This window comes from Lissotriton helveticus, chromosome 6, assembly GCF_964261635.1.
Source record: "Lissotriton helveticus chromosome 6, aLisHel1.1, whole genome shotgun sequence".
NCBI lineage: Eukaryota > Metazoa > Chordata > Amphibia > Caudata > Salamandridae > Lissotriton > Lissotriton helveticus.
In genome coordinates this window covers 1,547,271,904-1,547,294,768 of record NC_136067.1, presented here as the reverse complement: position 1 = coordinate 1,547,294,768, position 22,865 = coordinate 1,547,271,904, and positions in this window count along the sequence as shown.

Here is a 22,865-nt window from a genome sequence, read left to right as displayed (position 1 = left end):
TTCCAGAAACATCTACAAGGAAAATGTGGGTTTCAGAGGAACAAAGCTTTAATGTTAACATTGTCCTAGAAATATTTAGATAATTTGTGAATTCCTTATTATTTGAAGTTTTCGTAATAGTACAGGGTAAATAATATGTTATGCCTTCAGGAAAAATACTTGCGTGTGCATCTTCTCATTTGCCTAGTTTTATTACAATACTAACTGATAATTTCAACATGGTTTCCTCTCTCATGGCGTACAGTTCAGCAACTTTGTGTATCGCTGTCCCCTTTCTATGCCCATAGCTACTGTAGGTGCCCTCGCTCTCCCTTCCTGCATGCTGTAGGTAAACAAGGAACTCACAACTAGCTACTCGGCCACGTCTGACATCATAACGCTACGTTCACGCCCTAATGTTTTTTAGGATTTGCCGAGGGGGTGTGAATGATTGCAGGGGAGGGAAAGTTCAAAGTGAGGTTTGTTTGAGACGCGCACGCGCTTTGTTATTGTTTGCATAAATAAACATTAACCTCTTAGGCGACGTCTTCACAGCGACTTTACACTCTGTAAGCGTTCGTTTTTTAAATCCACCTGAAACAAGTCGAAGGAAATCTGATTTTGTTTGGGGTACTTCGTTTTCGAGCGCCGCTAGATTACTCACTTATCCAACTAACGAAAAATAAAACTCCCGAGTTGGCAATACCTTTATTCAATACTGGAATTGGAAAAAGAATACTCCAGGAACTCATGAATTTGGTGTCAAGGTGTGTGCCAGCAGAAAGGGGATGGAGTCAGGGGGGAGGGGTGGGTGAGTCGTTGAGAACTGGGTAAAGAACATGGGTTATTTATTTCTTTCTTTAATGCATTTTTATATAGCGCAAACTTTACCCAAAGGTGTCAGAGCGCTTCACAATAGAACCAAGTACGTTACATTAGGAGAATTTTACATATTTACACGTTACAGATACAAACGAGAAAGAAAAAAAAGTAAAATAAAACAATAGATGGCAGTCACACAAAAAGCTCATTAGAATGAAGATCGTACAGGCATAGATTACAGATTTACAATATTGAAAGAACTTCCTTGAGGGACATGAAAAGGGATGTATTTATTCTGGAAGTGTCTTTGAAAGAGAAGAGAATTGAGGTCAGTTTTGAAGGTCCGAGTAGCAGTGGTGGTACGGAATAGTGTCGGAAGTGATGGAGCAAGGTTTCTTACGAAACAAGACTTGCTCGGATTCAATCCTCTTGAAATAACATGTAATGTATTATTCAATATGTTTGTCGTACTAATATTTGCACTACACAACATTTTTAGTATCATGGGGAAGCTTTTCTATGTGCTTTTACTAACAGTAACTCAAGTGACCTATTATGGCTGCTGAAAACTGCAGTAACTTTATTGCGCATGCATCTGCCACACTCACGTGACTCTGACATTTAAGACTTTGCTTAGATAAAATGTTTAAACTTTTCCTGAGTCTGTGTTTATTTTATAAAAGTACATGTTATTCTCTGCTTATTATTCTAACACCTTATTCGATCCCTTAGGACTCTAGGTACAAGTGACAAGGATTGGTAAGTCAAGATGTAAAGGTATAAGTCCTAAAGTGAATAATATCCTGATAGGCAGGGTTACCTGTTCAAAATGTGTATGTTTATGGGCCCAGGTGAGTATGGTAATTGAGCAGGTAACTCCGCGCGCCATCAGAAGTGCGTTCCAGATTCTAACCGCATTGCCTGAGAAAGATTGAGCCATCGATCTTTCCTTTTTGAAAGTCGGGGGCTCAAGCAGTACATTTTCCGCATTACGAGAAGGTCTAGAGCAGATGTCTTCAAACATTTTGATGCTGAGACCCACTTGTCCAACTTTTTTAGGAGTAGGGACCCCCTCCTGATAAAAATTTGTAGAACCTGGTACTCCTCATCATCAACAACCGTAAACGCCCCCAATTCCCACACAAAATAATTTTTACAGTTGGGAAATAATGTTAAACAGTGTTTGGCAAACCAAAGGTCAGACAGCGTGGGGACGTGGTCAAAGGTGTAGCCAAAAACAAAGGGCCTCATTTATGAGGAATTGGGGTCGGGCAGCGCTGCAAGTTCTCTTGCTGCGCTTCCCTATGCCAATGTGGAAGGGCAGGAATGCACCATATTTATGAAATACGTTACATTCCTGTCCTTTCCCATTGCGTTGGCGGGCAAATTGCTGCCTAGCACCAATATAGGCAGGATTGTTTTTGTGCAAGATGGGCACCTTTCTTCCCAAAAATAATCCAGAGAGAAGTTTTCCTCTTTCTATGTGAGGTGCAGAATGCAGCACACATGGAAAGAGGAAAACAGGAGGAAAAATGTTTTCACTGGGGAGACGTACGTTTTTGGTGCTGCCCCAGGTTTAAGTGATTTTAAAAATATGGGGCAGTATCAAAATACATGGGTGTTGCGTGGGAACACCCATGCAGCGCACATGGAACACCTTCTTGATGCAGAGTTAGGCAAGGCAGCAACTTGCCCTGCTTTGTCTTATTCCATATCTATGAGGCCATGCAAAGCCATGCAGGGTGAATTTGCGCCGCCTCATGGGTATGGTTGAGACGCTCTCGCACCCCCAGAACGTAAAAAAAACTAGTGCTCTGGTGGCACAAGCCTCTCATAAATAAGCCCCAAATTATTCTGTATGATTTTTAGGTCTTTCACCATCAGGTACCTACATATACAATAATGGGCAGTGTAAATTAAAAATAAATGTTAAAAGTTGTTACTCAGTGGGAAATGCACTGCAGTACATTATAAAACCTCTATTAGTTAATGCACTGCATAGATCTGTGTGTAACCAGAGAGACACAGAATTAAATCTTGGTTGGTGCAGTGGAGAATAATGTATTTTTAGTGCTACGTGATCACAGCCTGTGACAAAAAGCACTGTGAGTATGTAAGTCGTTATTTTATACTTGCATTGCATTACACACAGTAAAATATAGACTGATACAAAATGAATAAATAGTTTTAAATAAAATGGTTCTTCCAAAATTTTGATTTTAGGAATATCAGGGCTTATGTAATGCAATTTATTTTTTAAATAACTGTCCATTCAACACCTCCTTAGGGGTACCAAGGGCTGTGTAAGTATAGTTATGATTAAAAGCAAATACTTCACATCCCAGTTGTTAACTCTTTGCAATACCACTCAAAAAAACAACTCTTTGTCATCACAAAGGTTGGAGTGATTCACCGGTCTCAAGCACCCTTTACAGTTCCAGATTAAATAATGGGGCATATTTGCATTTCTTTCAGGTGGCCAGGCACCCTGACACAAAAGCATTTAACGGAACAGAAGACTCAGCAGAAGCATTTCAAACGATCGAAATTAGCTGTCCCAGGACCGCTCTCCTTTTCCAAAAACAAAGCAAATGTTTTTGAAATCAGGCAAAGTGAGGCTGGGGAGTGCGCGACCCCCTTCCCAGGGCTCCACAGCCCCCCTGGGGGTCGCGCCCCACAGTTTGACGACGTCTGGTCTAGAGCCTCCAGAGATATTAAGTTTATTCGCCTGGTATCGAGGGGAGGAAGTATGCAAGGCTTGAGGGTGATACAGGCAGTCTTGTAGATTGATCTTGCGTTGATGGGAAGCCATCGAAGAGAAGACAAAATGGGTGTGATGTGGTCACTTCTTTTGACCCCAAACACAAAATGAGCCGCTGAATGGAGAACGGATTTAAGAAGGGAAAGGTGGGATTTGGGGAGGCCAGCAAGAAGAGATATGCAATAGTTCAATCTAGAGAAAACCAGAGATTGGATCAAGGGTACACACAAACATTTTACCAGGGGCCAATAAGTTTGGTCTGTGATGTGACCGGGGGCCACATTGATGGAGGGAGTTGGTAGTGAGGTGGGTGTAGGGGAAGCAAAGCATGTAATTATAGTGGCTGAATTTCACAATGGGGAATCAGAAAACCTGGAATTAATCTCAGCTTCCCCACGTGATCCTAGGCAATTGTTTTATTTCTCTTGACCTCCTTTTTCTTCATTATCACAAATCTGAGGACTGAAGGGAAGAATTAATGCTTCTAATTTCATGTTTGAAAACTATCACCTAAAATAATACTTCTCAATATAATATAATGTGTGATATAATCTGATGTATTAATTTGAAAAGGTTCTGCATGTTAAATACACTTTTTGAATTTTGGAGAGACTATCATATTTTCACATTTTGCTGCAATATGTCTTTTAAAATGAAGATGTTCCTGAAGTTGAGTAGTGCAGAACTTCCTAGTTAATTCCTTCCTTCCTGTAACATACTCTAACATTGAAATAGATGCTCAACTATTTATTTCTCATAATTTTATAGTTAGTGCTGAGACGAGTAAAGAGTAGCTCACAACTGCTGTTGACCAGAGGACCGCATGTGAAGGTCGGGAGGGCCGCATGTGGTCCCCGGGCTGTACTTTGAGTAACAGTGGTTTGGATAGTCAGCGTAATGTATTTTTTTTAAAAACCTGCCATTGAGAAATTGGCAAAACTGACAAATGTGACAGTAAATCTGTTCTGGTTTTCTTTATTGTTGACATAGAGGCTGCATTTTAAAATATCTCATGGGGTTAAGGCATTTGCTGCAGAGATCTTTGTGTTCCCAGCAATTTTAAGGGGCTGATTAGATAAGTCAGTTGGTTAAAGCAGTTGCTGTAGGGATCTGTTTTTCGTCTAGTTACAGTTTTATTTTCGGGGCGTGGCTCGGCCGGGTGCAAGATGGCCGCACACTGAGTGGGCTCTGCTGGCCAAGCTTGCTAATCCGTTAAAATCCTACAGGAATCCTAACCTTTGCTGCTCGTCGATGCTGTTTCTGGGACCCCCATGAAGCTGGGCACAGATCGATAGATGTCTAACTCACCAACTCCTCTTCGCTGCGGAGTGCTGCCGCCCAGTGTGGACGCCGGGCTTGCGTCCCCGGGCCTCGTGGTTCGGCCTTCCTGCCTGCGGACTGCGGAGGCTCTTTGCCTGTGCCCGCGACCACTTTCTGCCCTGGCGGCAAGAAATCCTGTCTCCGGGTGAGTGCGCTGCCCCTCGGGTGGTAGCTGGCGGGGTAGAGGGCCTGCGGGCTGTTCCGCCTGGCCCGGAGTGCTGTGGGTGCCGATTCCGTGGCGCCTCTCGGATTGCTGGCTGCCTGCCTGCTGCCTGTGTGAGCTCCTGGGCCTGGCAAGGTGAGCGGTGTACCCCCCGCGGCTCCTCGCCTGCTTCGCCTCTGTTTGGCGGGCGCGCTCCCCTCCCCCTTGGCCGCTATTTTCATTCATCGGTGGGCGCTGCCTGCGGCGCCGCCACTGGACTCTGCCACCTGTTGGGACCCGGCTCACTGTTAGGGCCGCAACTGGGCCCAGCCGCTACCTACTGACTGCCTGGTCTCGCCCGGGGTGTCGTCGCAGGGGCCTGGGGTGTCGGCCCCGCACCTGCAACATTGGACTACTGTTGCGGCCAGGCCGCATGAATGTGACATTCCTTACTGCGACCTGACCTCATTGCTGCGGGGTGTTGTGGCCCCTTCATGTTTTTGGAGCCGCTGTGGAGTCGGGCGGCTCCACACCTCTGGCTCTGTGGGTGTGCTGCACATCACGATGCTCCTCCCTCGAGGCTGCCGGATGCTGTGGCCCTCCTGCGCCTCGTGGGGTGCCCTCGGCTTCTGGGGCCCCTCTGCTGCAATTCTCCGCGACTGCTGGTCCTATTCCGGCCTTGGTTGACCCCTTAAGGATTGCGGCACGCCCGGCGCAAACCTTGCTCACTGGTTGCTGCGCTCCGCCCTGGTGGTGGGTGATGGAGCGTCACTGACCTCTGCCCTCCGCTGTGTGGATTGCCCTCCGGGCCGTACCTCCTCCAGCCCCTGCTCTTGCGACCTCCTGGGCCTGGGGCTCCGCCTTGGTTTCTGCCTGACAGGCTCCTGTCAGGGTCTCTGCTTGCCTGGACCACCTGCCCGCCATTGCTGCGACTCTGTCAACTCGTCAGGGGCCCACTGCCTACTCTACTGATCGGGACGGGTCTCCCCGTGGGCTCTGGTGACCTGTGGTGAGTTGATCCCGGCTATACCCTCCTTGCCTCATACTGTCGGTGGCCCGCAGTGGGAGACTTTTGATCAATGGCTTCCTGCCCCGCGGGGGCCTCTCATCCTCCGATTGGGCCCCTCATCATGGGAAAAATGGATCCCAAGCAACCCAAGATTGCATTCGACCTCTGACGGTCCTCTAGGCATGACCCTGCAGGGACGGAGGACGCCGGCTCTGCTGCCACCATGGGCACCCCCCGAATTGAGAGGATGACCTCAAGGCGATCTTTTTTTTGTAAAATATGTTTATTGATTATCATCAAATATCAATCAAAAGCAATTCAAACATAAGCTTCCGCTCACATATACCTACCCTAATACACATGTCTCCCTATATGGTCTCTCCATTAATCCACGGATACAATTGGGAGTGCTCAATACCATACTGAAGAACAGTTTGGTGGTCCACTAACAAGGCTCACCCTCACATTTCTATAGCAAGGCACAACGTGATAAAGGGCAGTAACAGGTATTATATTCGGAAGCTCTGGCGCATAGAAAAGAAAATGAGCATGAAATCATATACCCTATAACACGCAAAAATTCCTCCTCCCTCCCACCAACCCCCTCCCACAACTCCCCCGGCATGACGTGATAGCTTGAGACATAACAGGGCATTCAGCTCAGTGTCCACAGCACAATAATCCTGCAGCTGAAAAGTACACATCAAACTTTCATAACACAGGACAGTTGGTAGGCTAATAGATGTATCACCCAGTCTCCAACACCATTCTAAGCAGTTAGTGAGGAGGGCAGGTCGTGCGAGTCACTAAGCACAGAGTCCACATCAGTATCGGAGTCTGTGGGATTTAGCAGCTCTGTTAATGACCTCAAGGCGATCATGCTGGATGTTAAGTCTGCAGTGACCGGCATCGCGACTCAGCTGGACCAACTCTCCGCCCGCCTGGATGCGGTCAAGGCTCAGGTGGACTCCCAAGCCAACTGACTACTCCACGTTGAGTCCAGAGTGTCCGACGCCGAGGACGCTGCCACTCAGGACTGTCAAAAACTACTCAAGATGGACAATATCCTAGCGGTCATCCAGGAAAAGAATGAAGACTTGGAGGCCCGCTCCTGCCGGAGTAACCTCCGCATCATGGGACTTCCGGAGTCCACCAACATTTCCAGGATGGAGGACTTTGTGGAGCAGCTTGTCAGGGAACTCTTTGGTGACGTTCTATCCCCTGTGTTCATCCTTGAGCGAGCCCACAGCTCTCTGGGGCCGTGATCTGGTCCCGGGCTCCCTCCTCGCCCCATTATAGCCAACATTTTGAATTACCGGGACAGGGACGCCATCCTCCGTGCTGCACGGGACAAGGGCTCCATTAACCACCAGGGTAACTCACTGTCCTTTTATCCAGACTACACCCTCACTGTTCAGGCTGCTCGTCGAGAATGTCTCCCCGCTAAGCGTATCCTGCAGAAACATGGAGTTTCATACTCCCTGGCCTATCCCGCGAAGCTGAGAGTCAGTCAGGGCGCCAAGACTCTTGTCTTTCCTGATACGGGAGCTGCCATGGCTTTCGCCATGAAACTTGACAAGGAGGCCCGCTCCTCCCCTCCTAAATCTCAGCTAGCTGATGCTGGTTGCCTCAGTGACAACGATTGACTGGGCAGACTTTATTGTTTCAGTGTCCTATTTTTTCTTGAATGATTCCTAATTTGATTCTAGCTTGGCCACCCTGCTTTGTAGCGGGGGTGTTCGCCTAGCCCTGTCATGCCTCCACAAGATGATTCCCTTTGTGTTTGACACTATTTCCTTTCACAGTTGGGGGTTCCTGGGGTGGGGCGGGTGGGTTACTCAGCCTATTTGGGGGTTAGAGTGGGTGCCGGGTTGGTGGGTTTTTGTATTTGGGTTGGTCAGGTGGGATCGGGGTGGAGGGTTCCCCCCAGGGGTTTTTTGCTCCCTTACTGGGATGGTGGCTTTACTTTGCCACGTTCAGCTTGTTCTTTGTTCTGGCAAGTGACGCTCCTGACACTGCACTGTGCATCACTCCTGGTTCAGACTCGAATCCACTGTTATCCTCATGCTACGATTCTGCTGCTGCTCTGATCCCTCTCCATGCCTGCTGGGTGGCCTCCCCGGGCTGGGGCGCGCGGGGCGCCGCCTTAGCCCCCCGGCGTGCACTGCACCTCTGGGCCACCCTCTATTGCCGATATTGCCTGTGCTGTTCTCCATCTGCATTGCGTAGCGCTGCTCCCTGGCTCTCCCTCTCATGACTGACATTGTATGCTGGACCTGGAATGTCTGTGGTCTGAATGACCATCGTAAGGCTCGTCTGATACACTCACATTTGCAGCGACACAAGGTAGACATATGTCTCTTTCAGGAGGCGCACCTGTTGCCCGCATCCCTATCCAGACTCCAGGCATGCTACTGGGGGGAAACCCACTCCTCCACCTACTTTTCATATGTCAGGGGGGTTTCTATTCTGTTGCGCCGGGGCCTTCCTTGGCACACCAATCAGGTACTTACTGACCCTGAGGTCAGGTATGTCATCCTCCACGGTTCACTGCTGGTCCAGCCCGTTACGCTTGCCGCTGTCTATGGTCCCAACTCGGATGACCCAGAGTTCTTTAATCGCATTTGGCACCTCATCTCCGCTTGTGGCCCTGCGGCCGTCATCTGGGGAGGAGATTTTAATGTCACACTGTCTGCGACCCTCGACCGATCAGGCTCTTATATGCCCCACCCATGCGCCTCCGCGGCCATCTCATCCATTTTAACGGACAACTCTCTCTATAACGCCTGGCATCACTTTTGTCCTGCTGCCCGCGAGGACACCTGTGTGACTAGCTCGAGAGGCTGTTGGTCGCGCATAGACTTTTGTTTGACCTCCCCTGACGCTCTGACTTGGCTCATCGACGCAGCACATATGGCACGCACTTTTTCCGACCATGCACTGGTCCAGATTTGCCTTTGACCTCCCCACTCTCCGCAACGTGCTTTCACCTGGCGTCTCCCCCCAAACGCCCTCTGGGATACTGTTTTTTGTGCTGAAATCCACGCAGCTATAACTAACTATTTTGACTTAAACACGGGATCCGTCGACTCTGCTTCTGTCCTATGGCAGGGGTTTAAGACTGTAATACGGGGCAAACGTATTTCTAAACAGGCCGATGTCCTCCGCCCTATCCGTACTGCATTGGCTCGGCTCGAGGCGGAGATTAAAGATCTGGATGCCGCCCAATCGGCACACCCCAGTCCTGAGACGCTGGTGTTAATACCTCAAAAATACACTGAATTTGCTGAGGAAGCTGACTGCGAACTATCCTCTTGTGTAGGGAGGGTTGTGCTCGGCGTTTTGGTGAGGGAGATCACCCGGGTCGCACCCTTGCTAACCTCCTCCGCCCACCCCGTGCTGCGTCTTATATAACGGCCCTTAGTGACGGTGGCACGTGCAGGACCACCTCACTGGTGGTAATTCAGTCCCGCTTTTTGGATTTTTATTCGCAGCTCTACTCCGCCGCTGCTCCTCTGCCACTAGAGGCCTTTGATCAATATTTTGAGCCTATAGGTTAGAGAATTACCACCGGAAATTTCTAGATGAACCATTCTCCAGGGAGGAAATTCTTGCAGCCATTAGCAGCTTACCAGGAGACAAGGCCCCGGGTCGGGAAGGCCTGCCGGCTCATTCTACAAAACTTACGCTGATCTCCTAGAACCCCACTTGGCGGCTATGTATAACGAATCAAAGATACTGGCCTCTTTCCACCATCGCTCCGTGAGGCACTGATAACTTTGCTCCTTAAACCCGACAAACCGGCTGACCGTCGCGATTCCTACTGCCCCCTCTCCCTAATTAACATCGACAATAAGATCTTCACCAAACAGATCGCCTCTCGTCTTCTGTTACTCATGCCCCTTATTGCCCTTCCGTACCAATCAGGTTTTATTCCTGGTTGGGCAACATCGCACAATTGTTGCACAATCTTCTTAGTGTTACATCAAATAAACCCTAACCTTCCGGCCGTGGCTGCCCTGCTGGACGCCACAAAGGCGTTCGACACATTGGAGTGGCCCTTCTTATTCTACCTTATGCCACGCATTGGCTCCAGTGAACATTTTTTACAAAATATTAAACTCCTCTACACTAATCCTTTGGCGCGCCTCCGTATCAATGGTCAGGTCTCCTGCCCTTTCAGTATTGCTCATAGCACTCGGCAGGGGTACCCTTGATCGCCCATGCTTTTTGCCATTGCGATGGAGCCCTTGGCTGCCAAGCTTTGGCAACACTACACTCACAGAGGAATTGGCTTTTCATCCCGCTCCCTTCTTGTCTCCATGTATGCAGATGATGTAACCCTATACGTTCGTCATCCTCAAGAGAACCTCAGCCCCCTTGTCCGGGGGATCATACGTTTTGGCGGCCTTTCTGGTATACAAGTGAATTGAAGCAAGTCAGTTTTGCTCCCCTTGACTGATGCCACCTTGCCATTTACGCCGGATTCCCCATCCGTGTGGGCTTCTGGTTCAATGCGCTATTTGGGCATCTGGTTGAGCAGGGATCCTGATGAACTGTGGAGGTCTAACTTTGGTTGTGCGGTTGACTGGCTGGAGTCTAAGATTCCTGCTTGGAGCGTGTTGCCGCTATCCTTGGCGGTCGGATCGCCATTGCCATGATGGTGGTTCTGCCTAAATTTCTCTACTTATTTTTCAATATTCCTATCCCCTCACTTCTCATTTCTTCCATAAATTGCGCTCTCTTAATATTTTGCTTGTCTGGGCGGGTAAACAGCCAAGAATCGCTTACGACATCCTCAGTCTCCCCATGTCTGGTGGGGGCATGGGTGCGCCTGACTTCAGGATCTATGCCCTGTGTGCCCAGGCTAGTTTTCTGCATTTCTGGATCCATTCTACCCCGTATCAACCTCATGTTGCCGTTGAGATGGATGTAGTGTCCCCGTGACCTCTGTCCACGGCTCTGTTCGTGCCGGCTGTGCGCCCGTGGGCAGAGGTCGACACTGTCGAGACATTGCGCTGGGCTTGGTGCAGTCTCCGTCGGCTCTCCAATCTTCCCCATCTTTCTGCCAATGCTGTGCCAGTGGAGAACTACCCAGATTTTCCTCCGCTCCAGCCTTCTGGCATGGCTAGGCATGCGTCGTTGGGATTGCCGACGGTGGCGGACCTTTATCCGGGGGGCGCTTTCTTCTCTCTCCCTGATTTCTCGGGCTCGCTGGACACACTTTTATTCTACCGGCTGCCTGCTATTTGCCGAAATTTCCACTCTATGTTCCCTCAGCCCCCACCCACTATGCCGCCTCTGGACCTCATATATACTACCTCATCCCCACACAAATGAGTCACTAAACTATATGCGCTTACTCTATCGTCCACCTCTGTCTCCTCGGACCGGGCGCGGGAGGCTTGGGGTGCGGATCTTGGTATGGACAGTGCGCAGGCTGACTGGCTATATTGTTGTAACCAAATGAAAAAGTGGTCACCTAATTATCGGCTCCATCGAATACATTTCTAGTATTTGCACAGGCTATACCGCAATTGTGTTCAGCTCTGTAAGCTTGGGCTCATTCCAAATGACACTTGCAGGCGTTGCGCTGCCCCTGCCGCGGACTTCGCTCACTTAGCGTGGTTATGTCTCAAGGTCTCTGAGTTCTGGCGGGTTGTGTGTTCCACTATCTCCGATATTACTAGTGCCTCAGTGCAGCCTGACCCTCCCCTGTGTCTCCTGGGTTTTGTCAAATTCTGTCCTGATGCTTGGGGTCGTAGACCCGCTCCCAGAGCTGAGTGCTGGCTGGAGTACGCCTCTCGGTGTCAGACCCTGTTATCGGAGTTCTGGGATTTAATAGCCGCCAAGTCCCGACCTGTTGACATTTGGGGCCCTCTGGTTTCCTATCTCCATTCCCGCTCCCACCCCAGTGGCGCTACCTCTCCTGCACTCCCTGCCGGCCCTGGGTCCGTCGCGGCCGCCGGTGCTGGTCGGTGTCCGTCTCCTCCCTCCCCGTAGGCCACCCTGCTTATCGGCTCTCCCCACTGGTGTCATTTCTGTAGGTGTGTCCCTCCATGGGGGGGGGGGAGGGTCCCGGGTGCAGTGGAGCTGTGTGCTCACTTTTCATGTAATCTTGCTAGCTGCAAATTGTAATCTAACTGTTTCCAAATGCTTGACTTGATCTATACAGTGTTGATTAGTGCTATTATGTTGCTCAGTGTAAAGTGTCTGACTTGAACGTCCTTAATAAAGGTTTTGGAAAAAAAACTGTTTTATTTTCAAAACAGATTTTATTTGTATTTTCAGCCATTTATGGTCCACTGGGCCCAGTCCACACATATACAGATCAATGCATATAGGTATGTTATTATCTACATCAATACAAATCAAAGACAAAGTATAATTCAAAGAGACAACTAAATGTGCAATGGCTCTACTGTACTCCCCAGCAACTGCTCTCCCTCACCTAAATGACTCCAACACATATAAATCACACAGCTTTTTAATAAGCCAGTATCCTGAACCAAATTCATTCTCTGATTGCGACGCTATAGAGGTCAGGGGCTCAAAGGGAAGGACACGGTACTCAGCTCACCGCTGCCAAATCTTGGTATGTTTCTGTGGGCAAACCCAACTTTGAATACAGGTAGTTCTTGGCCCATGCAGAAGTCCATTCCCAGTTTCCATACACCCAGCAGTGGAGGGGAGGTAGCTTTTCACAGCCTGGTGATATCTCGTTACGCGAAAAAAAACTGGTGCCGTTTGTGCCTATTGCCCCCAATTTCGTCAGTAGCATGTAGGACAATTAATTTCAAGGACCTGGGGAGATCCCAGGCTAGAACCTCTGATAAGCATGTCATAACCCCTCGCCAGAACTTTGTAGGCGCACCATATGACCATATTGTGTGAAGAAAGGTACCCTTGCCGTTGTTGCACTGCAGGCATGTGGGAGAGGCCACCAGGCCAGCTCGCCAAAGCCTGTGCCGGGTAAAGTATGCATTGTGTAGATATTTGAATTGCATGAGGCATAGGCATGAAGAGATGGCTGCGCCTCCCGGGGATTCCAGGGCCTCAGTCTAATCATCATCCTCCATCGGACCCAAGTCTCCCTGCCAGGTCGCTCGGAGGGCATCTTATGTGGTGGGGCTATTTGTAATTAGAGACTGATATATCTTAGAAATGTTGTAATCTCCCAGGTCTCCCAAGAGTAGTTTTCCTTCTAGTGGATTGAACTCCGGAAGAGCCTCTAGGTTCTTAAGGTAGGGGGACAGGGAATGACAAAATTGTAGATATTTGTAAAATTGGTTGCATGGCATGGCACTTTCGCTTAAGAGCTCCTGGAAGGATTTCAGAGTCAGACCATGCATGACCATCCCCAAAGAGGATATGCCGATATTATCCCATCTTCGGAATCTGGATAGATTAGCCATTTTTGGAAGGAGACTCTTATGCCATAGTGGGGTCACGACCCCACCACCACATCCGCCTCAGCGATTGTCTCCACACCTGACATACCCCACCTGTTTCGGGCAGTAAGGCCCAAAGCTCCGACCCACTATGTAGATATGTGTGAAGAGAAGTGACGGCCATTAACCATCATTCTACTGCATATGCGGGATCGTCCCTATCGCTGTACCACCACTCGTTAAGCACCTGCAGGTATGATGCTGCATGGTAGGACTAAATGTCTGCAGCTGCAATCCCACCACAGTAAGTAGACTGAAAGCTAGTTCGTAGAGTTGCTCGGATTGTGTCTCAGCCCACAAGAATTGTAATGTAAAGACAGTATCCAAATTAGAATGAGCAGGAAAGGCTTTATTGTAAATCCCACCAGGAAGGCAAGTCTTCCAGCAGCAAGTCCAGGTTACAACTGCCTGGCTTGAACCTCAATATTCCCCAAGCCCATCCCAACATTCTTCACAAGGAATGCTGCATTTAAATGAGAAAATACAACACATCTCCCTTATTATAATAACACAAATGAAATAAAACAACAATAAAACAAACATAGCTAAAACTAAACTAAAAGGTAATGTACGAAAAAAAACACAATAAGAATACAAGCAAAGAATCAGTTAGCATGGGTATGGATATGAAACAATGAATCATTTAACACAATAATCTTGTAAATACAAAGGAGGTCTTCTGATTCTAGTGCAGCGTGAAGAGATGTTCTGCAAGTTATTAAAACCATTCTTTTTCAGAAAAACGTCAGAACAAACCCTCTTACCATCCTCCTTTGCACAATGCGATAAACGAGACATGGTCCATACATCATCCCCCTCAAGCCTAACAACATTTTTCATGACTTCCACAATTCTTTTTGTTTTGGTCCAAAATATTTTGATTCACCCTTTGGTGACCATACTGCTTTCTTTATAAAAACAGAATCACCAACCTTCCAAGAAACTTTCTTAGCTCCTTTTTTAAAATCAAATCTCCTTTTGTAATTGTTTTGGTAATTTTTTACTCTCCAATTATTTACAACACATCCTCTGTCTTTCACACTCAACCATAAAGGATTCAATTTTGAACCAGCCACCCTCCCCTTTAAACTTTTAAAAGGTGATATTCCCGTCACACTGTTAGGAGTGTTCCTGTGCGCCCAACGTTTTTCCCTAAGAATAGGTTTGAGGGCAACCTTCAATTCAAAAGCATTCTGGGCACAAGCTCTAATTAATCTATTCATGCTCTCAGCCAGACCATTGGCCTGGGGAGCATGAAGTGCAGTCTTGTGATGAGTAATGGACAAATCTTTAAAAAAATTGGTCATCTCCTCCGATGTAAATTGTAACCCATTATCAGACACTAGAACATCGGGAACCCCTTCACATGTAAAAACATCTTTCAAAAACTCAATAACATTTTTGCTCAGAACAGAACTCATACAACACGCAGATAACCATTTGGACGTATAGTCCACTAAAACCACAACAAATCTCTCAGAAGGCGGTAAATTATCAAAAGGACCAACAATGTCCACCGCTAATTTCGATCAAGGACATTCTGGAATTGCAACAGGAGAAAGTGGGGTGACTCTCACTTTCTTTGACTTATCATTTCCTGCACAAATGTTGCAATCCTTGACAACAGTCTCCACTTCACGGTCTAATTCAGGCCACCAATATGACTCTCTAACTCTAGGTTTGGTAAGGCTGCGTCCAAGATGTCCCTCATGGGCCAAATGTATTATCTTCTCTCTCATTAACAAAGGAGGAACCAATCTATCACCACGAAACAACTCACCTTGTGTAATGTGCAAATCATCCCTAACATTCCAATAACCTCTTGCCACTTCACTAACATCTTTTAACATCAGCCAACCATTTATAGTAAAATCCATGACTTCCACTCTAGCTAAATCATTAGAAAAACAATTCTTCCACTCTTCTTCATTTAACGCTGATTCTTTCACCCACGAAACACTATGCTGCACCAAATCTGAATCATGCACCATGATCTTTTCCAAAGGTAACCTTGAAAGAAAATCAGCAGGTATATTCCTAAGACCTGGTAAGTACTCCACACAAAAATTGTATTCCATAAGTCCCTCAACCCACCTCTTGATCCTGGGAGTTGTGCACTCAACATTCTGACAAGCAAACAACTGTACAAGAGGCTTATGATCAGACCTTACAATAAATGGTAAGCCCCATAAATAAAACCTAAAGTGTTTAATGGCCCAAAAATAAGCAAGAGCCTCTCTCTCTATCACTGAGTAACGCTCTTCAGCCCCCTTACGTGACCTAGAAGCAAAACCTATTAATTTTTCATTGCCATCAACAATTTGGGAAAGGACAGCACCCAACCCCCGCAAACTTGCATCAGTAGTCAAAATTGTCTTCTTACTAACATCAAAATGTCCTAAAGTTGGCATTTTCGCAATTTCTGATTTGACAAACCCAAATGCCTTAGCGCACTCACTGTCCCATTTAAAGATGACACCCTTTTTTGAAAGAAGTCTAATAGGTTGCATAAAACTCGCAAAATTACAAATACATTTGGAGTAGTATTCAGCCAATCCATTGAAAGATTTTACCTGGTCTTTATTACAAGGAGTTGGGGCTTGCATAATAGCTTCAGCCAAATCAACGTTAGGGCTAATACCCTCCCCAGAAATTGAATGACCAACATATGACACGGAGCTGAGTCTAAACGTGCACTTTTCACGACTCAGGGTTAAACCACATTCATCTAATTTCGATAACACTCTGACTAGAATTTCATCATGCTTGCTCCCATCTTTACCATCTACTAAAATATCATCCTGAAAAAAGAGAACAGAATCAATACCCGATAATACATTTTTCATTACCCTCTGCAAACAAGCAGCAGCGCTTGCTAAACCAAAGGGCATTCTGATGAATCTGTAAGCACCTATCGGAGTAACAAATGATGTAAGGTGCCTACAATCCTCGTGAAGCATTATCTGATGATATGCAGCAGATAAATCCATGACACTAAACCCATTAGCACCACCCACTTTTGTCAGAATCTCATTGATATTGGGCAGAGGTTGCCTATCAACCCATATCAAATTATTAAGACTTCTCAGGTCCACACACATCCTAATTTTGCTTCCTTTGTCCTTGGGCACCAAAACAATTGGTGCGAGCCATTCTGAAGATTCTATTTCTTCTATCACCTCTAATTTTAACAATCTCTCAATTTCTTCTTGAAGTGGCTTCAACATGAGGTTAGGAACCTTCCTCACTTTGTGCACAACGGCTTTTGCATTGTTATTAAGTATTATTTTATGTTTAAAAACCTTTTAAAAGTCCAAGTTTTCCACTGAAAACCTCTGGAAACTTCTCAAAAATATCAAGTGCATCACCATCTTGAGAAACTAACATAACCTGTTCAGGAGCATTCGGGTTCAAAGTGATGCCAAGGTCCCTTTGGTGACACCATCCCAGAAGATTGTCCCCTCTTTTTGCAACATAAACTTTCCCCACTGTTTCTCTATCTTTAAAAACAATAGTTTGAATAGAGTAGCCAATTAAATCGATCTTTTTGCGGCCATAGCCAACTGGATTGATATCAGGAGGCAAAAGTTCAATTTTGTCCATTCCAAAAGTCGAAAACCAAAATTCGTCACTTATTAAGGTAAACAAAGAACCAGAATCGGCTAGAGCTGGTACAACCTTATTTGCAACATAAATGTTACAAGTTGGCATGGTTACAACATCAGAATCTACTGTCTTAACATCGTTAACTGTGGATAAGTGAGTGATACAATGAATTGCATTCTGAGTACACGTTTCTTCTTCATCTATAAAATTGACTTTGGCGTTCTTGCACATCCTTTCATAATGCCCCTTCTTGCCACAATTTCTGCAGGTGGTAGACCTTGCAAAACAATTTGGATAATTCGGACCATGTCTCTCACTTCCACATCTGTTGCACCTGAATCTACTGTCCCTGTTAAAACTAAAACTTTGCTTTTGTTTATCACTCTTAACAATATGTTTTTCCTGTTTTGAGGGAACTTTACTAACAGCAGCCACATTTATTTCAGGTTGAAAAATATCCTTATTCTCATCATTAATACACGAAACCAGATCAGTTTGATTGGGGACTTTCCTTCTTTCTTTCAACCAAGTAGAAGTATGTTCTTCGCTTTCAACAATGAGAATAGCTTCTTTCAAACTGGGGTTTTTTGTTAATAATTTCTTTTGAATGTTCTGATCATTTGTGCAACGCACAAGCTGATCACAGATGAGAGAATCAGTTAGTTGTTCAAAATCACAAGTTTGTGCAAGGGACTTAAGTGCAGCTATATAATTTCCAACTCGTTCAGCTTTTCCTTGTACACGCATGAAAAATGTATGTCTTTCCATTACAACATTAATGCGTGCATCAAAATGATTCTTTAAAAGCATAACACTCATTTCGTAAACATCACTGGGATCTCCTGCTCCTCTTCCTACGGGTATAGGATCCAAACTATCGTAAATGTTTCTTCCTTCAATACCCAGATTGTTCAATAATACTGCCTGCTTTCTGACTGCCGAAAACTTCTCACCACCAATTGCTAGTAAATAAGAGTCAAAAATTGGTTTCCATTTTTTCCATGGCAACATTGGTTCACCCTGTTCACTTAAAAATTGAGGAGGTTGGTTCATTCCACTTGCTGCTGACATCCTGAAAGAGAATTCAACTAAAACAAGCCAAAACAACAATCTAAAATAACTAATTAAAATAACAAGGTAGTTAAAATGAGCTGATTTAAAAATAAACAAACATTTCCTCCAAAATAACTTCCAAGCTTGTGGATGTCACTTCCAATTAGCAGATAACTTCACCATATGTAATGTCTAATAAAAAAATATATATATTTATTTCCTTTGAAATATCAATCTTCGTTTTGTAATATCAAATCAGACTTGCCTCTTTAATGAAATTCCCTTTCATTTAGTAATATAAATCCAGACTTGCCTCTTTATCTGAAACGTTCTTTGATTTAGCCATTTAATAACGACTGTGCAACACAACTGCTTTTCCTTTCTGAAATATCCTTATGCGAGCAGTATTTCAAGTTCTTGCTCGGCTTCCGTGTATATATTTATTTTAACGCTCGCTCGCGTCACAGTGCCAAGCTGCTCTACTGACGTGCCGCTCTTCAGTATGGCGGAGGAAGGAGAACGTCCCGAGAGCAGAACGCAGCGAATCTCGAGGATGCTGGTGACTTTCCGCTTTCAAAAAATGCCGCATAGAAGATTTGTAGCATTTACTCCCAGACCTCCAAAAAACGAGTGAAAAAACATATTAATAAAAAAAAAATAACGAAGAGATCACTGTATGCTCTTCACTTCACACAACGTTCAAATCCCTTTAAGAAAATAACAATACCTTGTATTCCGCAAGAGATGAACAAAATCACATAAATTTGCACGCTGGGTCCACAAATTCCTAGTGGGTCGATCGTCGCCAGTAATGTAAAGACAGTATCCAAAATAGAATGAGCAGGAAAGGCTTTATTGTAAATCCCACCAGGGAGGCAAGTCTTCCAGCAGCAAGTCCAGGTTACAACTGCCTGGCTTGAACCTCAACATTCCCCAAGCCCATCCCAACATTCTTCACAAGGAATGCTGCATTTAAAGGAGAAAATACAACAAATTGACTCAATATTGTGTTCACTTCCTGAAACCAGTCAGCAGGAATTGGATATGGGTGGTTCTGCAATTGGTATAAGAGATGGGGCAGGGATACCATCTTAAAGATGGCGAATCGTCCGTATGGTGATAGGGGCAAGTGTAACTAGGATTTCGCCTCTACCTTTACTGGTTCTGTCAATGTAGCGAGGTTTCGCTCCCAAGAGATAGTTTGAGAGGTGGACAAGACAACGCCAAGGTATCTCGGACCCTCTGTGTCAATGATCAGATCGGCCGACCATATGTCGGATTCATGTGCCCCCAGTATTGGCCATAGAATGGATTTTCTGACATTCATATATAAAAAGAACATCTCTCCAAAAACCTGCATGATAGGAAGGGGCCTAGGGCCTGTTGTATGAGGATCGGTAAGGAAGAATAAGATGTCATGTGCACAAAGCATGATGCGGTCTGAGAACTCCAGCGGCCATTCAAGGGTCTTGGACCAAGATGTAGATTCTGACCTAAGCAGCCAATGGCTCCATGGCCAGGGTGAATAAATATGGAGACAAGGGACAACCCTGACAGGTATCACACCAAATAGGAAACCGGGGTGGGGGGGTTCAAGCCAGCCACATGCACCGAAGAAGTAAGATCCATATATAGCTGATTTACATATGATAGAAATCTTGGGCCGATATTAAGGCATCGCAGGAGCACAAACAGATAAGTCCAACTGACAGAGTCGAAGGCCTTATCGATATCTGCTAGTAATAGAGTGGTCGGTCGTCCCAGGTGATCTACAGCAGCTATGGCATTGTGAGCACGGCAGATATTATGGTGATTACTGCGACGGAGCATGAAGCCAGCCTGGTCCGGATGGACTAAATCAGTTATATGGGGCATGAGTTGGTTGGCCAGGGTTGAGAGAGTAGTTTGGTTTCTATGTTCAATAGGGAGGTCGGGCATTATGAGGAGTGGCGGTCTGGGGCTTGGCCCGGTTTGAGGAAGACCACCACTTCAGTGTGTCTCCAGTCTGGGGGAAGCTGCTTCCCTTCCAAGGCGGTATGGATCACCTCAAGATAATGGGTGCCTTGTTGTAGCTTGTATGCCTTAAAGAATTCATATGGAAAGCCATTGGGACCCGGACCTTTACCTGGGTGTAGGTCGGCTGCTAACTCATCAACTGTAAGGGGGGGGTATCAATCTGGCCATGTCTGATAGGGCCTTCGGGGGTAGTTCATCTAGAAGTTTCTGTACTAGGGCCTCTGGCACCATAAAGCATTGTGTAATGTTCAACGTAACTATTTGCAATCGCAGGGGATCAGTGAGAATATCCCGGTTGGGATCATGAGAGTTTGGGATATGAACCGGCTGAAGGGCATGCAGTCACAGCCGATGCAGTAATTTACTGGATTTGTCTCCCCATTGATATATCCGACTACGGGAAGCCAGACAGGCAGTCTGTGCTTCTTCTAGAATTTCTCCATGATACAGCTGTTGCTCTAGAGCCAACTGACAACGCGCCAAGCCTCCTCCTTCCTCCCGTCCCCACTGTTCTAAAGTCAAGATGTGGTCCTCCATCTGCAAGAGTTTATCGCAATTTTGTTTACGCCTTGGGGCGCAGAGTGAGACATCGACTCCACAAAGATTTGATTTCATTGCCTCCCATAGAATTACAGCAGAGGCAACCATCCCTATATTTTGAGTAAAGTATCCAATCAAAGCCTGGTGCATGTGTGTCCGGTATTGCTGGTTCTGCAAATGCCAGGGTGAAAAGAGCCAGCGGAAGGGAGGATGGTCAGGGCCCACCCGGAGTCCAAGCGATACCGGAGAGTGGTCCAAAAGACCCCTGGGCAATATGGCGGTTTCAGAGACTATATGAATATAGCTAGAGAGTACGCGCAAGTAGTCTAGGCAAGAGAACGACTAATGGATGTGGGAGTTGTAGTTAAAGATCTACTCAGCCAACTGGAGCATCCCCCAAACATCTACCCATCCCATCCCTTCGACCTGGGGCTGCAGTCGCGACTCGCACAACTCTACCAATCCTCCAGTGGTGTGCCATCTGTCTTGAGCTGGACACATAAAATAATTCCAGTCACCACCCAGTACCGTCAACCTATCGGGGATGCGACCTAGGTAGTCATCAATCATTTCACTTAGGGCTTGATTGAGGGGTGGGGGGCATATATGCTGCCCAAAACCAACCACCTGTTCTCCGTGGATTAATCCCATCACAACAACATATCTACCCTGCATGTCTATCCTTGAGTGTGAAAATTGGAAGGGGACTCTGAAGTGGATTAGGATGGCCTTGCCTCGGGAGCCTCTGGCGAACCCCGATTGAAAGGTTTGGTCGTAGCCAAATCGAGACAGACAGAGAGTTCTGGAACTTAGGAGGTGCATTTCTTGTAATAGCAGAATGTCTGTCCGAAGACACTTAGCCTGCTGATCCACTGCCCTCTGCTTCACTTTGTCTAGGACGCACCAAACATTCCAGCTAGTGAGTTGGAGCCTACCCTCTGGAATACTGGCCAGAGACCAGGTCCCTCCAATGGATTCCCAAAAACATCCCATCAACCGAGAGTCACTCCTAGACTTCGGATGGTATCTCTCCAGGTGCGTAACCCATTCCATGTTGCCGTCAAAGAAGTAGGCGAGTATAGCAATGTAGTCCGCTGTAGTCGGGGCAACCAAAGTCCTGACCCTTCATTACTGATAGTTATGTCAGACCTGGAGAGCCTCATACCATTACAAGCTCTGGAGTGCCACGATGACCTCGATCTGTGTCTATGTTTTCCCTTGGGCTTGGACTGTCGACGAAGAAGATCGCTGGAAGAAGAGTCCAAGTTGAGGCGTGACGGCGTGTGTGGCTTCACCTGTATCTCCTCATCTGTCCATGCAAAGTCCTCCTCTGAGGTCGTAAAGAAAAGTGTACTAGAGTTGTATATCAGGCTGGAAACAATGGTGCGTAGAAGATCTTGAGCCTCCACAAGCAAGCCTTTGCTTCCAGGAACGATTGACAACACTACTGGACCCGTCTGGTATAGTCTGGGAATGTCATGATGCGTTGGGAATCAAAAGAGAGAGTCTTTCAGGCTAGCCTGTCTGAGGATAGTGTTCCGGTCGTGGAAGTTTAGAATCGGGAAACATCCTTTACAACGCAACTTTTACCACGCAGTGCTATTACAACGCAGGTTTTACAACGAAAACCATTACAACGCATTGCGCTGGGGGGCGCTCTAGGATAGGGAATAGATTTAATTTACTATCCAAAACCTTCCCTAATGTCCACGGGGACTGGAGTTGGAATAGTAAATTAAACTATTCACTATCCAGTACCCCAAAGTGCTATGCTTTGTAATGGTATGCGTTGTAAAAACTGCGTTGTAACAGCATGCGTGGTAAAAGCATGCGTTGTAACGTCATACATCCTTAGAATCCAGGCGGCTTGGCGCTGGGGGTGGGGCTCGACAATGAAACATGAGTATAGGGATCCAGCCGGAATCCATTCTGCTAGCCATTTGGCGCAAAACGTTCCTACAGCTTCACCTTTGTTTCTCTCAGGAAAGCCCACAAATCAGAGATTTTTACTGCGGACTCTACCCTCAGCGTCCTCCACTCGCATTGCGTGACCCCAGCTGAGGGTCTCAAGGGGGTCTATTTTCTTCTGGAGGGTGGTCACGGCGTCTTCCATGCTAAACATTCTTGTCTCAGCCACCATAAGCCTCTCAACCGCGTTTCGCAGGT